This window comes from Coturnix japonica, chromosome Z (genome assembly GCF_001577835.2).
Source record: "Coturnix japonica isolate 7356 chromosome Z, Coturnix japonica 2.1, whole genome shotgun sequence".
Lineage (NCBI taxonomy): Eukaryota > Metazoa > Chordata > Aves > Galliformes > Phasianidae > Coturnix > Coturnix japonica.
Genome location: NC_029547.1, coordinates 58798344 through 58810496, shown reverse-complemented (window position 1 = coordinate 58810496; position 12153 = coordinate 58798344). Strand labels below are relative to the sequence as shown.

The 12153-nt window shown below is 47.0% G+C and overlaps 1 long non-coding RNA gene across 1 annotated transcript; it reads right to left on the bottom strand.

Moving 5' to 3' along the window:
• Positions 1–1695: 1695 nt before the first annotated feature.
• Positions 1696–6363, bottom strand: LOC107306563. The gene is made up of 2 exons (XR_004305564.1): positions 5379–6363; positions 1696–3095 (listed from the first exon to the last, which is right to left on the bottom strand). It is a non-coding gene; the product is annotated as an uncharacterized LOC107306563 (long non-coding RNA).
• Between the last annotated feature and the right edge of the window lie 5790 nt (positions 6364–12153).

The window sequence follows — 12153 nt, the reverse complement described above, 5'->3', positions numbered from 1 at the left end:
AGCAGTCAGCACAGGGCAAACTGCAACAGCAGATGCCTGAGAGATGGAGGAGGGGCCTTCTCCCATCTGCACACTTTGCAGGTTCTCCTACAATGCAGTCCCTAGCTCTTGACAAGCTTCTGCAGCTGAAGGACTTGCTACTTGCATGATGAGCAGTGGCACTGACACAGCCCAGCAGCTGTCGGCCACTTGTGTAAGGTATCACAGGACACACCTGCTGAGGCATAGCCAATTTTGTACTTACCAGCTTGGTCTCAATTCACTTTACTGGCATCTATTGTTACTCTTACATCCTCCCACATCCCCAGGAGGGATGTGGGACAGGACCGCTAAGGCAATGGTGAGCAGGACCCATGCCATCAGGTTTGGACCTTGTCTATTCCAGCTGACTCTAATACTCCCTGGGAGGAGATAAGAAGTGCAATGCCCTGAATTAAATGTAAACCAAGGTTTGTGCTCATTTTGAGTCCACATGGATTCAAGGAAGCTTTACTTCTGTTTCACTACTGCAGTCTGGAAGATTTGCACTGATATGGTTAAGGGATTTTTAAGTTACACCTTTTACTTAATCTACATCAACCTGGAATAGCAGCAGGGCTTAGATCTTCCGTGATATTAATCCCAAGGGTCCTCCCTCCAAAGGAATTTCACACTGCTGCTGAGATCTGGCCAAGTGGGACACACAAGACGGTGGACAGTGCAACACTCTCAGAGAGAAGCCTGAAGACATTCCATCTTTCAGTGCCAAAACAGCCTCAATTTGCAGTTTTGCCTCTGAGCATAGTCCCAGAATTCACTGGATGTCTGTTAATTTGCTAATATTTTTCACACAGTTTCCATTTGGCTCATTTGAGGGAATGCTTGCCCTGAGAGCCTTGCATTGCCCTGGAAGGGTCAGATATATATGTACAGTTTGTAGAGAAAATGGTATTAGTAACTACTCAAGAACAACCATTTTATACATGCAAAATGACCTCATTTTCACTGTGTTATTTCACAGCTGCTCACATTCATGCTGGACGGGCTTGCACCAGGGAAAAAAATAAATGAAACTCATACTGAAGTCAGTGTAGACTTCCTGCTGAGCCATATCTTGCATGTCCCATCACACTGGCTAGAGGCCAGTGAGGGCAGGAACAGCAGAGTCAAGGCTGGTGAGGCTTGTGGGTGGCAGTCAGCAGGGCAAGGAGCAGGTAGAACACGTGTTCTGGCTTGGGATCATGTCCTTGTGATGTTGGCAGGCTGCCTGCATGGCACTGGGTGCTTTGGCAAGGCTAATACTAACAACCCCTGAAGCTCCAGGCTTAGAAGAACAGCTTCACTCGTCACTTGATGGGTCACAGCAAATACCTTGAAAGGTAATCATCAGGTCTTAGACCTGCATTGACATGTAGTCATACATACACACATCTTTATACATACCTATATATACACCTGAATTTTAGTTCAGGGAGCACACAAACACACCCAAACACTAAATCAGGCACTGGATAGGGTGGCTGGAACTAGATGGTCTTTAAGGTCCCATCGAGCCCATGATCCTCCTCTCGGCTGGAGTCTCTGAATTGAGGGTTTACTTGTGTCTTGGCCAGAGAAGGGAAAGAACGGTCAGCCATATCCTTTCTTCAATGTGCAAGGTGGAAATGAGGTGGAAGGTAGCTCAAGGGATGGAAAATAAGCACTTGCTAATGAGACTGTAATGGAAACTGAATTTATTTACTTCATCTCTCCAACACTTTCCTATTACTGGACTTAACCCAGCTACACACAACACCTATGATGCTAGGGTTCAGTCCACCAATACTCTGGATTACTGAGTTGTGTTTCTGTTGAGTTTCTATCTCAGCAGTACTCTGCTTTCCTTTATTTTTTTCTGTTTTAGAGTTTCAAGATGCCCTGTCCTCTAGTAGCAGGGAAACATGGTAGCTGGGTCTGTTACCATCCAGAGGGAATTAGAACTGGACAGTCAGTTGAACAGGTTTGTAGAGAAAGCTGGTTCATAAAGAAGGAAAAGGGGAAAAAAAGGTTGAAACAGGTGGGGTGGAGTGGAAGGTTCAGCTGTAAAGATGGAGCAAGTGGACATGCTTTGCTGGGCTGGTAGTTGTACAAGATGATCTTAGTGGTCTTTGCAACCTCAGTGATCCTATGATTCTATGATGGTTGGTGTAGTTGAACTTCAGTGGCTGGGTAACTGAAGATGTTTTAGAGTTTGTATTTCAGTATAAGATGTACCCTGGAAATCCATTGCTTCAGAACCATTGGCTGATGGCCTTGAAACTCAAAGTGTGTGTTGATGAGGTCTTTTCCAACCTTGATGGCTCATCATGTGCTTGCGACAGGAGAGATGACAGAATAGTCGTATTATATTTGCACAGGCTTTCCTTATTATTATTGCACAACACTGAGATTTGTGCACTTTGTAATTTAATTAAACCCTATGTCTACCTTTCAGATTCTGTGCTCTGATGTGGTTGAGCAATGGCAGCAGTTGCCCTTTGGAAGCTTTTACTCCTGGTGCTGCCTCCTTTACCCTCTGATGTGACCCTGGCAGCGACTGTCACCAGAGGCTTTTCCAGCTCTGGGGATGCTCACATCAGCACAGGCTTTGCTTTTGGCATGGCAGGGGTATTTGTCTCCATTGTGCTCTCTGAGTCTCATCTCCATCACTCAACTCACAACAAGTCTTGCTGTTCTTGTTTGTCTCTCTCTCCCCCACAACAGGCACTTGGGCAGGCAGCTGTAACTCCTGGTAGGAAAGGGGTTTCTTTGTGGCAGTGCCATCAGTTCCTTCCACATCCCTTTGAAAACATTTTCCCTGTTTGTAGTAGAGAGGGCTGGACCAGAACAATGTCTTCCTCGGGGTGTGCCAGGCTCTGCTCACCTGTTAGGACAAGCTCACTTCTCCCAGAACATTCTGAGTGTGCTGCAGCCTCTGCCTGAGTCCCATATGGCTCCCTTCCTCTTTGGACGTAGGATGTGATTTACCCATGCAATTTGATAATTATGTTGGGTAATGTAGCCAAAGTCCATGTTGTATAAGGTCTGTACGATACTGGAAATTGAGTCAGTTTAGATGTGTGTTTGATTCAGGAGTCCTATGAAGAGGAAAGTATTTTTCAGATTGTATGCAGCCACAGTGAGAAATCTTTTTCACTTTGTCTCTCAACAGAATCCATGTTATGACACCGTACATAATTTAACCACTACAGTTTACTCAAAATCTTCATAGCTTAGCCACTTCCTTAAGATCAGCTACCTCTTCTGCCTATTTTCTGGCACCTTTTATGATTCCAGCCTGTCAGACTGGACTTTCTTTTCTTTTTTTTTTTTCCTATGGTGAAAAATTGAAGCACACAGAAAGCAGTATTGTATCTGGTGGTGAAATCCTTCCTTCTGTTGGTCAGATGCTTCTCATTAGAAGCCTATCCTTTTTCTCCCTTAGCTTGCTACCACGCCTGTGGCTTTGCCATGCAGCTGGCAAAGTTCAATATTCTTCATACTGAGGTGCAAGGTTTAGGCCTTATCTGCATTTTGTCTCCTATTCAGGCATTGCTGCAATGCAGAGGAAAATCGCAAGTTGTTTTTTTTTTTTCATCTGGTGCCCAATGGAAAGTCTGAGACTAAGTTCCACCAAGCAGTCTCAGCCATTCCATTACCACTCATGGACTTTTGAACTTTGTCATGGCCCCATATTAATAGCACTGCAACAAGTGATGAATGACTAGCAATAAATGGAAACCTGAGAGTGCTGACCTGGTTTGCTGAGGACCCTGAGCCCCTGGACTTCTGGAAGAGAGTCCTCTGCACCACATGATGCATGTGAGCAGGGAGTGCATGTGGAATCAGAAGCAGGAGATGGAACACCACATGAGGCATCAGCCAGGGGATCACATCCATCAGAGACTGGGTCCCCAGAGATGTTGTCAGCTTTGGTGACAGGGACTCATTGCCCATATGTGCCCAGCTGCCAGCATTTGTCCTCCTTCTTCTCAGCCTCCAGGCAGATCTGAACTGTCCAAAAGATGGACTTGCATCACCAGAACAGAAAATGCTGCGGTTGTGAGCTGTTCTCAAAATACATACAGGCCATCAGCTTTATCTAGCTGGGAGAGGACACACAGACAAAACTAAGGTGGAGGAGAAAGACTCAATTGATGCTGCAGTTGTGTTTGATTATGAGTGGCCTTGTAGGGCTGCTCGAATCTGAGGCATCTCCTGCAGGTGTTGGCTGACATCTCCCCTGCACAATGTTATTTGCTTTCTCCAAGGTTCTCAAGGCCTCAGGGACACTCTGGATGGGACTTTGTAGTCCTCTGGACAAATTTTCATCCTCCTCTTCTGCATTTCCAGCACCCAGATCCCATTTTTTTTTCTCTTTTCCACTTTGGGACCAACCAAAACATACTTCATTCTGCTTATCTCCTTTTCCACATTATCCCATTAGCTTGATGCGTCTTGGAGGCAGGATACATCTTCACCTTGCGATACACTAGGGCTTTGTTATTGCACTTTGTTCCCCATTTAACAGCTGTTTCATTACCAAGGTAATAATTTTACTACTAAGAATGGCTGTGCAGAGAGCGTGGGAAGCATGACGGTGGACCACGCCCAGGCCATCAACACGGAGTGGACCTCCTGCTGCCTCTGAGACTGAGTGCAAGAATGAAAGAAGTTAATTGCCAGCATTTATGGGAAATCGCTGAGCACAAGCCCAGCTGTTGTAAATGTCAGAATATGCGCTCTCAGGCTGTGATAAGAACAACATTGTGTAATGTTCTTTCATTGTCAGCCAAGCTAATAATGCATTATCTCCCTTTTCCATCAGCTAGATGCGTGCACACAGCTACTGCATGGCTGTGTGTTCCACCTGGCCTCCAGACCAAGCCACGCTCTGAGGAGAGCTATGTCACAGGCTCTGCAGCAGGAAACACTGAAAATAGGGATGAAGGAAAAGCCTTGTGCTATTCTAGTAATAACTGCGCTGTTTACAAGCAAGAAAAAAAGAAATCTGGCAGAACTCCTCTTTGTGACGGCTCTCAGTGTCTTACCTGGATGCAGAAAAAAGTGCTTGTAGTGCAGAAACAGTGCAAAATCCATGCACAGGGTTCCCAGCCCAGGACAGACAGCGCACACATGAGAGCTGAAAGCAGGGGTTTTGGTAACCCTGTAAGCAAATCGAAACTGTTTGAAACACTGCAGCAGCATGGTTTGAGTTCCCAAGGGGCAACAGATATAAGTACAGCTCCAGTATAACTGTGGCTTTCATTTGTTGCCATAGTAGAGTCTTTTGTGGATGGCCATGTCCCCACTGCTGGAACTGATGTAAACCAGCAGACACACAATTACTCCTGTCATAGTGTGTCTGCAGAAAGGCTTACCTGACTCAGAGCAACTGGCCTCATGGAAACAGGAACTGTGACTGTTTAACAGCATCCCTTCCTCCTTGCTGTGCTGTTTTTCTCAGCCTCAGCATTCTGTGTGTACTTCTGAACACTGTTCTCACCAGAGGAGACAGCCGGTGCCCATGCTGGCTCAGCGCCTCTGATATGAGCAGCCTTGGCTGTGCTGAGGGATATCACTACCCATAATCAGGCCATGACGTGGCTGCAGCTCAAGAAACACTGCACTTTGTTCCAGCCACTGGGTTGCCAAAGTCAGGCTGACAGCTTGTGGGTCTCTCCAGGACCAGCAGCACTGTGAAACCAGGGCTGTTGCTGGCAGCAGAGGTCAAAGAGAATCACTGATCTTCAGTGCTAAAGTCACAGGCCACCTCCTTTTCCACTCTTAGCGCTCAGTTTGGTTGTCAGCTGCAGAATATTATGCAGCAGTCCCATCAGGGAACATCTGCAGTGTATTTAACATAGATGGCAGCAGGCTTTGTCACACATCATCACCTTCTCCCCCTACCAGCACTTCAACAACCGTCCTTACAAGGTCTGGGTTTTGGAGCATGAAAACACTGGGCCCTTCTTTGCTCTGCTAGTGTGAAGGCTCCCTATGTGCCTGCAGGATTTTTGCCACTTTTCCTGCAAGAAAAAGGGATAATTTTGCAGCTGTGATAAGAAAAAGCAATGACACTGGTATTTTTGTTGAAGCAAGGAGATTTCCCATCTGTCCTCCTCCCTCAACTTCCTTCTTACCTGCTTGATTGACATTGCTCTTTTATCACTTCTTTGTTATGACGCAGCTGATTCTCCTGCAAAGCCACCACCGGTAGCGCAGTGTGTTTATCCTGTAGCCCCATGCTCTCCGCCCTGTCAGCAGGTGTTCTGCAGACATTTTGACAGCAAGGCGCCCTTCCTTCCACAGAACCCTGAAAAATCAACACTTCAGCAAGCTGAAAGCCCCACAAGTTCGAGTCCCACTGCCCTAGGCCTCCTCTCACAGAACTGGGGTATCAAGGCTCACCCTACTGCCTCCATTTGCCTTCCTCCAAACACTGCCTGAATGCTTCCCAACCTGAGGGTGCCTTTTGGGTCCATCACAGATGGGCTCCTCCTGGTCTCCTTGCTCAGGCTGGAGGTGTAAATGGGCAAAGAGCAGTCTCTGAGACAGGGACTTCAGCCAACAGGAACTTTACTGTTGACTTTACACATCAGGTGGTGCCAAGAACACAGTAGGTTTCAGCAGTCACCATTTAGAAAAACAAACACTAGGATCTGTAGCCTTTTTGTGGGAACGCTGTTCCTTCAAACCCAGGAGCCTGAAATGAGACAAGGAGACAAATGTGTCCAGGATGTTACAGCCCGCGTTTGATTCAGAGTGTAGGGAAAACTAAAAAGGAAGAAGAAGGAAAAAGCCAAGTAGTTTGCTCACTGATTTTGATGGAGATTTGTTAGGCCAGGAGAACCATCCCAGCCTGGTTTCTGATTTTCACACTTTTAACAGCTTCCATCAACCCTAGGACAAGTCCCTGAGGATGTTTTCTACCCATGTGGTGACTGCAGCAGCAGTGAGGGGGACTCTGAAAAGTCTTGATCAGTTTCTCTGTGACCAATGCATCAGATTGTGGTCGTTTTCACCTGGCAGGTTCTGGCAGATTGAAAAAAATGGCAGGAGGGAGAGTCAGAGGAAGGCTCAGTAATAAGCTTTGCTATTCTGAAGTCCTGTAAGCAGTAACCCTGCATCCTCCTCCTTCTCAGGTGTCAACAGTAAGCCATGCTTTAGATTCAGGGAGGGGCTGTGTGACATTTTAAGAAACCTCATGGGAGTTGTTCAGAAAAACATAATCACTTTCACAGGTTTTCCTCCTTGTTGTTCAGTGTATTTTTAAAAAAGCACAAATATCACGTCTACAGAGGATGCCAGAAGAACTGCTAAGGCATAGGGGAGCAACCAGGCCATTCATTTACCTGCATGGGTGCCGCACCATTAATCTTCCTTGGCACTTCATAGCAACACCACCTCTTGGCCCTCCTTGTGCAGTACTAGGACTTTGCACAGCCACTTCCTCCTTTAAAGCATGTTTTAAAGAAGTAGGTAAAGTAGAAGTGGTTGCCCCAAAGATGTGCTGTCTGGGGCTTGTTGTGGCAAGGAGCAGCACCTCAGTTTCACCAGATAAGCTGTGTTTGCTGCTTCTGTGAGTAGTGTTCTCTTGAGAAATCTTAGGACTGAAGTGTAACCAGGACTAGTATGGAAACTGAGCATCCCTCCACCTGTATTTATTGACATGTTTGACAGAAAACGTAGCAAAATGGACAAGGGTGTCTCCCACTAACAGAGTGTTTTTTCAACAAGGATTTCAGTGAATGTGTATTTAGAATTTGAGGGAAAAAAAGTGCAAACCGGAGCAGCTGATGTGGTGTGAGTGAGTGCGAGGTGCAAGCTGAGACTTTGGTTCCAGCACTGTGCATCAGCCTGCTGAGTAGTCTGTTTGGGGAGGAGGGGGGGGATGACACCAAGTGCCTTTGTAGAAAAACATCAAAAGGTAGTACCTTTTGTACTAGTAGAGTAGAAATCTGTAGAAATCTACTCTGTAGAGTAGTGGAATCAAGATTGTTTCGATTCGAAGGGACCCTTACAGGCCATCTTGCCCTCTGCCATGAATAGGAATACTTACAGGCACATCAAGCTGGTCAGATCCCCATACAGCCTGACTTTGAGTGTCTCCAAGGACAGGACATCCACTACCTTTCTAGGCAACCTGTTCCAGAGACTCACCGTAATTAGTGTAAAAAACTTCTTCCTTACATCCATAATACATGAGTTATAAGGATGTAAGGCGGCAACTCAACTGTATTTATTTAAAACAACAAACACTGTGACACGATAATATTTACCCTTCAAACGCATGAGGAACCTTGCTTAAATCACCATGACATGGTCCACAAAACCTGCCTGGGTGTGGAAGGAAACACACCAGGGTGGTGGCTTCACCCAATTGGCAGCATTGTGTCTTCAGGGTGTCAGTGTCCCCTGCGTCCCCAGCAGAGCCCAGATCACAACAAGTCCCTTTGCTGCACCCAAACTGTTTGCATAAATGCTGTGATTGCAGTTTGCATAATTGCTACCACAACAGGTAGGCGCTGCACCGGGAGCTCTGGGCATGGCTCAATGGGAAGCTGTGCTGACTTTCCCTCTTTGCTGGGTGAGGGGTCAGTTCTGAGTGTCACCAGAAAGACTTTGACGTGATGAGCAACACCCTGCTCTGCAGGGCACAGTTTTCATCACTGTCTGTCTATTTCTAATGTCCCTACCTATATGGCTTTTTGACTTCCTGTTTATGAGGCATGCAATGCAAAACAGATTTTAAAACCAAAGGATTGAGCTTTTACTAGTTCAAGAAATGCACATTATCACATTAGCAGGAAAGACCTGATCTTTCCAAACAGCTGGCTTGTTTTTCTCTCAGGTACCCTTTCTTGGCTCAGTCCCAGCCTGTTACGATAATGAGATTTCTGAAATTGTGAGGGACAGAAAAAGAAAAATATAAGCTGTCTGTGGGGGATGGAGAGGAAATGGCTAAATGGCTTGTGAAACACTTCCCCTCCTCCTCACCTTTCTCTGTACTTACTTGCTTTCCTTTTCTCCTACTCACAGCCTTCACAAACATGTGTCCAGGAATAAGCCCTGGAGGTTTCTCATTCTGTCGCATTTGAAAGCCGTGCCACATGCAGACGTGGCTGAAGAGTTTGAATCAACTTGAATTCAGCACTTCTGCTTTCAGCTGCCACATGCAAATGCAGGGGAACAACAACCCAGGCTGCTCAGCCCAGTAAAGCCCCTGGCTGCACACCCAACCCCAGGCTGCTCCCCAGATCCAACTGCATGGCTGCGAGCCATGCCATGCTTACACATGCCAGTAAACACAGTTTGTCCTGGGACTTTCAGTTACAGTGCCATCTGCCAGGGTATTTTCTGGGGACTGAAAGCTTGTGTTTGCAACAGCCACAGCCTAACATGAGATGCTCCAAATGTGCATATGCTGCAGTTTTCTGCTCACCATTGTGCTTCCTTTGTTTGTTTTCTCCCTAACAAAACTGCTCCCCCGGCTGCCTTGTCCCACTGATTTGTTACCAGCTTCCTGTTTTTCCAACGTCTTTCCATGGGGTGAGCTTGCAGGAAGCATCCGCCTGCCCTCGCCCTGACATGAGTGCTGGGGCGCGTGGGCATGGCTCACCCAGGGGCTACAGCCTCAGGCAAGCAGCTCACTAAGTTTTCTTGACTTTTCAACCTCAAAGCTGCCACTGCTGTATTTCTCAGAAGAAAACCCATCATTTTGAAACCTATCCACAATGATGATAAAGCCGTGTGCCTTCAGGACATGACTAGGAGCAGCTCCTTTGCCTCTGCAGAGGTATGAAGAGGAGGGACAGCAGCCAGCCACATGCAGCAAAGAAACAGAAGAATCAGGAATACCACTGGCAGGTTATGCTCATCTCACTGACTGTGTGATAAAGAGAGTGAGAGGATATGTCTGTCCTCAGATGCTGCAGTTGTGGGTGATTTTCTTTGGCTTACAAATATTTGGGGGTTTCTGTTTTTGAAGCCTTCAGAGGACAGCTGCATTAGCATGCTATTGTCTCTGTGAATCCTTTGAATCTGAGCTGATATTATAAATCTTAGAAACAACAATCAGTGCACAGGGGGAAAGGGAAAGTACTTTTTTTTCCATATTGAGTCATAGAATCATACAATTATTTGAGGTGGAAGGGACCCTTAAAGGCCATCTCATCCAAGTCCCATGCAATGAACAGGGACACTTACATCTCCATCAGATGCTCAGAGCCCCGTCCAGCCTGACCTTGAGCTTCTCCAAGGACAGGGCATCCATCACCTCTCTGGTGATAGTGAGGCCTGAGCTTCACTATCAGCAGATGAAAAAATAGCAGCAGAGGAAGGCGAAAGCAAGGTGCTTCAGAAGCAAGGCGCTTCAGCCTATGGCTCCCATGGGCCTCCCATGGGCCTGCACTGCAAGGATGAGGATTGTACTGGGATGTCTGAGGGCTGGAAGGCAATGAACAGTTCAGGGGACCTGCAATGGCTCCTGCTTTTCTTCCAGATGGTTTTGGGATGCACATTGTGTTGCAAGGGCCTGAGGTCAGAGTGTGGGCAGGTTTGGAAGCCAGCCCAGATCATCCATCTGCTCAAAAAACCTTCACCACAGAGAGAACAACAAGTGGCAAACAGAAACAATTAAACTCACTGTTCCAATGGCCCAGGCAGCCTTCTGTCACATCACTAACATAAGCATAACATGAAACTCACCTGGTGATGGCCAGGGTTGAATTCTCCTTCAGTGAACATGGAAGAGAGTTGTTGTTAGCAGGCTTGTGGGGTAGGGGTGAACCCAGCATCACAGCTCCATCTGAGTCCAGACCACACTAAAATTTGCACAAGGAAAGATGAGAGAGCCCTCCAGAGTGACAGAAAAATTGGTTTGTGTTCAGACAGCCAAAGGAGAAACATTGCAGCTGTACTATGAGGGCCTCCCAGCCTGAATTTCCCTGTGGTTCTGAGATGGCCATCTCCCAAGGAAATCTATGCTCTGGCACATGCTACATAAAGACCACAGTGCATTTATTTTTTCACTGTGCAGCACAGAGAGTCAGCAGTGTGCAGGCTGAAAGGCGAATGGGAGAAGTGTGCATATCCCAGCTTTCTCGTTTGTTTTCTGGAAACTCATCCAACATCACAGGACAAACCTTTGTTTTACTGGGAAAACATGAACTCTTTGCCTCTGCCACTGCTGACCGAGGCTGTTTAACTACACAGAAGTGATGGAACAAGACCACCTTTCATTAGGACATGATGTAGCCAGTCATCATAGCTGGCATCAGGCAGCAGTGGACAATGGCAATGACCAGAAACCTCCAAAAAATCTCATCACCCTCAGCAGAGAGGTTTAGGGAGCCCTACCTAGCAAGATTAGTTCTTTTTTCTGTGGTAGCATGACAGTTGCTCCTGTTTCACAGAATCTCAATTTGGCTCATGTTGGTAGGGACTTCTGGGTTTGTCTGCTCCAACCCTTGCTCCAGCAGTGACACCCAGATCTGTGTGCCCAGCAAGCTAACCAGGCTGCCCTTGGTGATCTCCAAGGACACTCCTCAGCATCAGGGCAGCCTACATGGGGGCTTAGGCAACCAAATGGCACAGAGGTGCCTCCTGGTGTTCAGCAGGAGCTTCCCGTGTTCCACTGCCCACTGCCTCTGGTCCTGCCACTGGGCTGTTTCCCATGTCCAACACTACGGGGGCTCTGCTGCTACCAGTAGCATTACTTCCAACCCTTGAACTAGAAGCTGAGCCAAAGCTGCTATTTTTAAACAGAATTTTAACTTTCTGTGGAGGCTGCCCTTACTGCTTCCCGACTCTCTTGTGTAAATGTCTCAGTGCTTAGGACTTGTTGATTCGACATGAGAAGTCAAGCATGTGTGAAGGGCTTCACAGCTTGAACCACAGCTTCAGGGATCGGTTTCCCTTGCTTTGCCTGCAGGTTTTCTGATGCCCTCTCATGTGTGCTGCTCCCATATAATCTCTACTCTCACCTGCAAGGTCACAGGTCTTTGCCTGAGATTTGATTTGAGAGCCAGGGACTAAAAGTGCTTCCTGCTCCTCAAGGTCTCACTGGATTAACTGTTCAGTGTAGCCCTCAGGGCCTGTGAGCACCATGGCCAGCCTGCACTGATGCCTCGTGGGGCTGTGCTGCACCAGCCA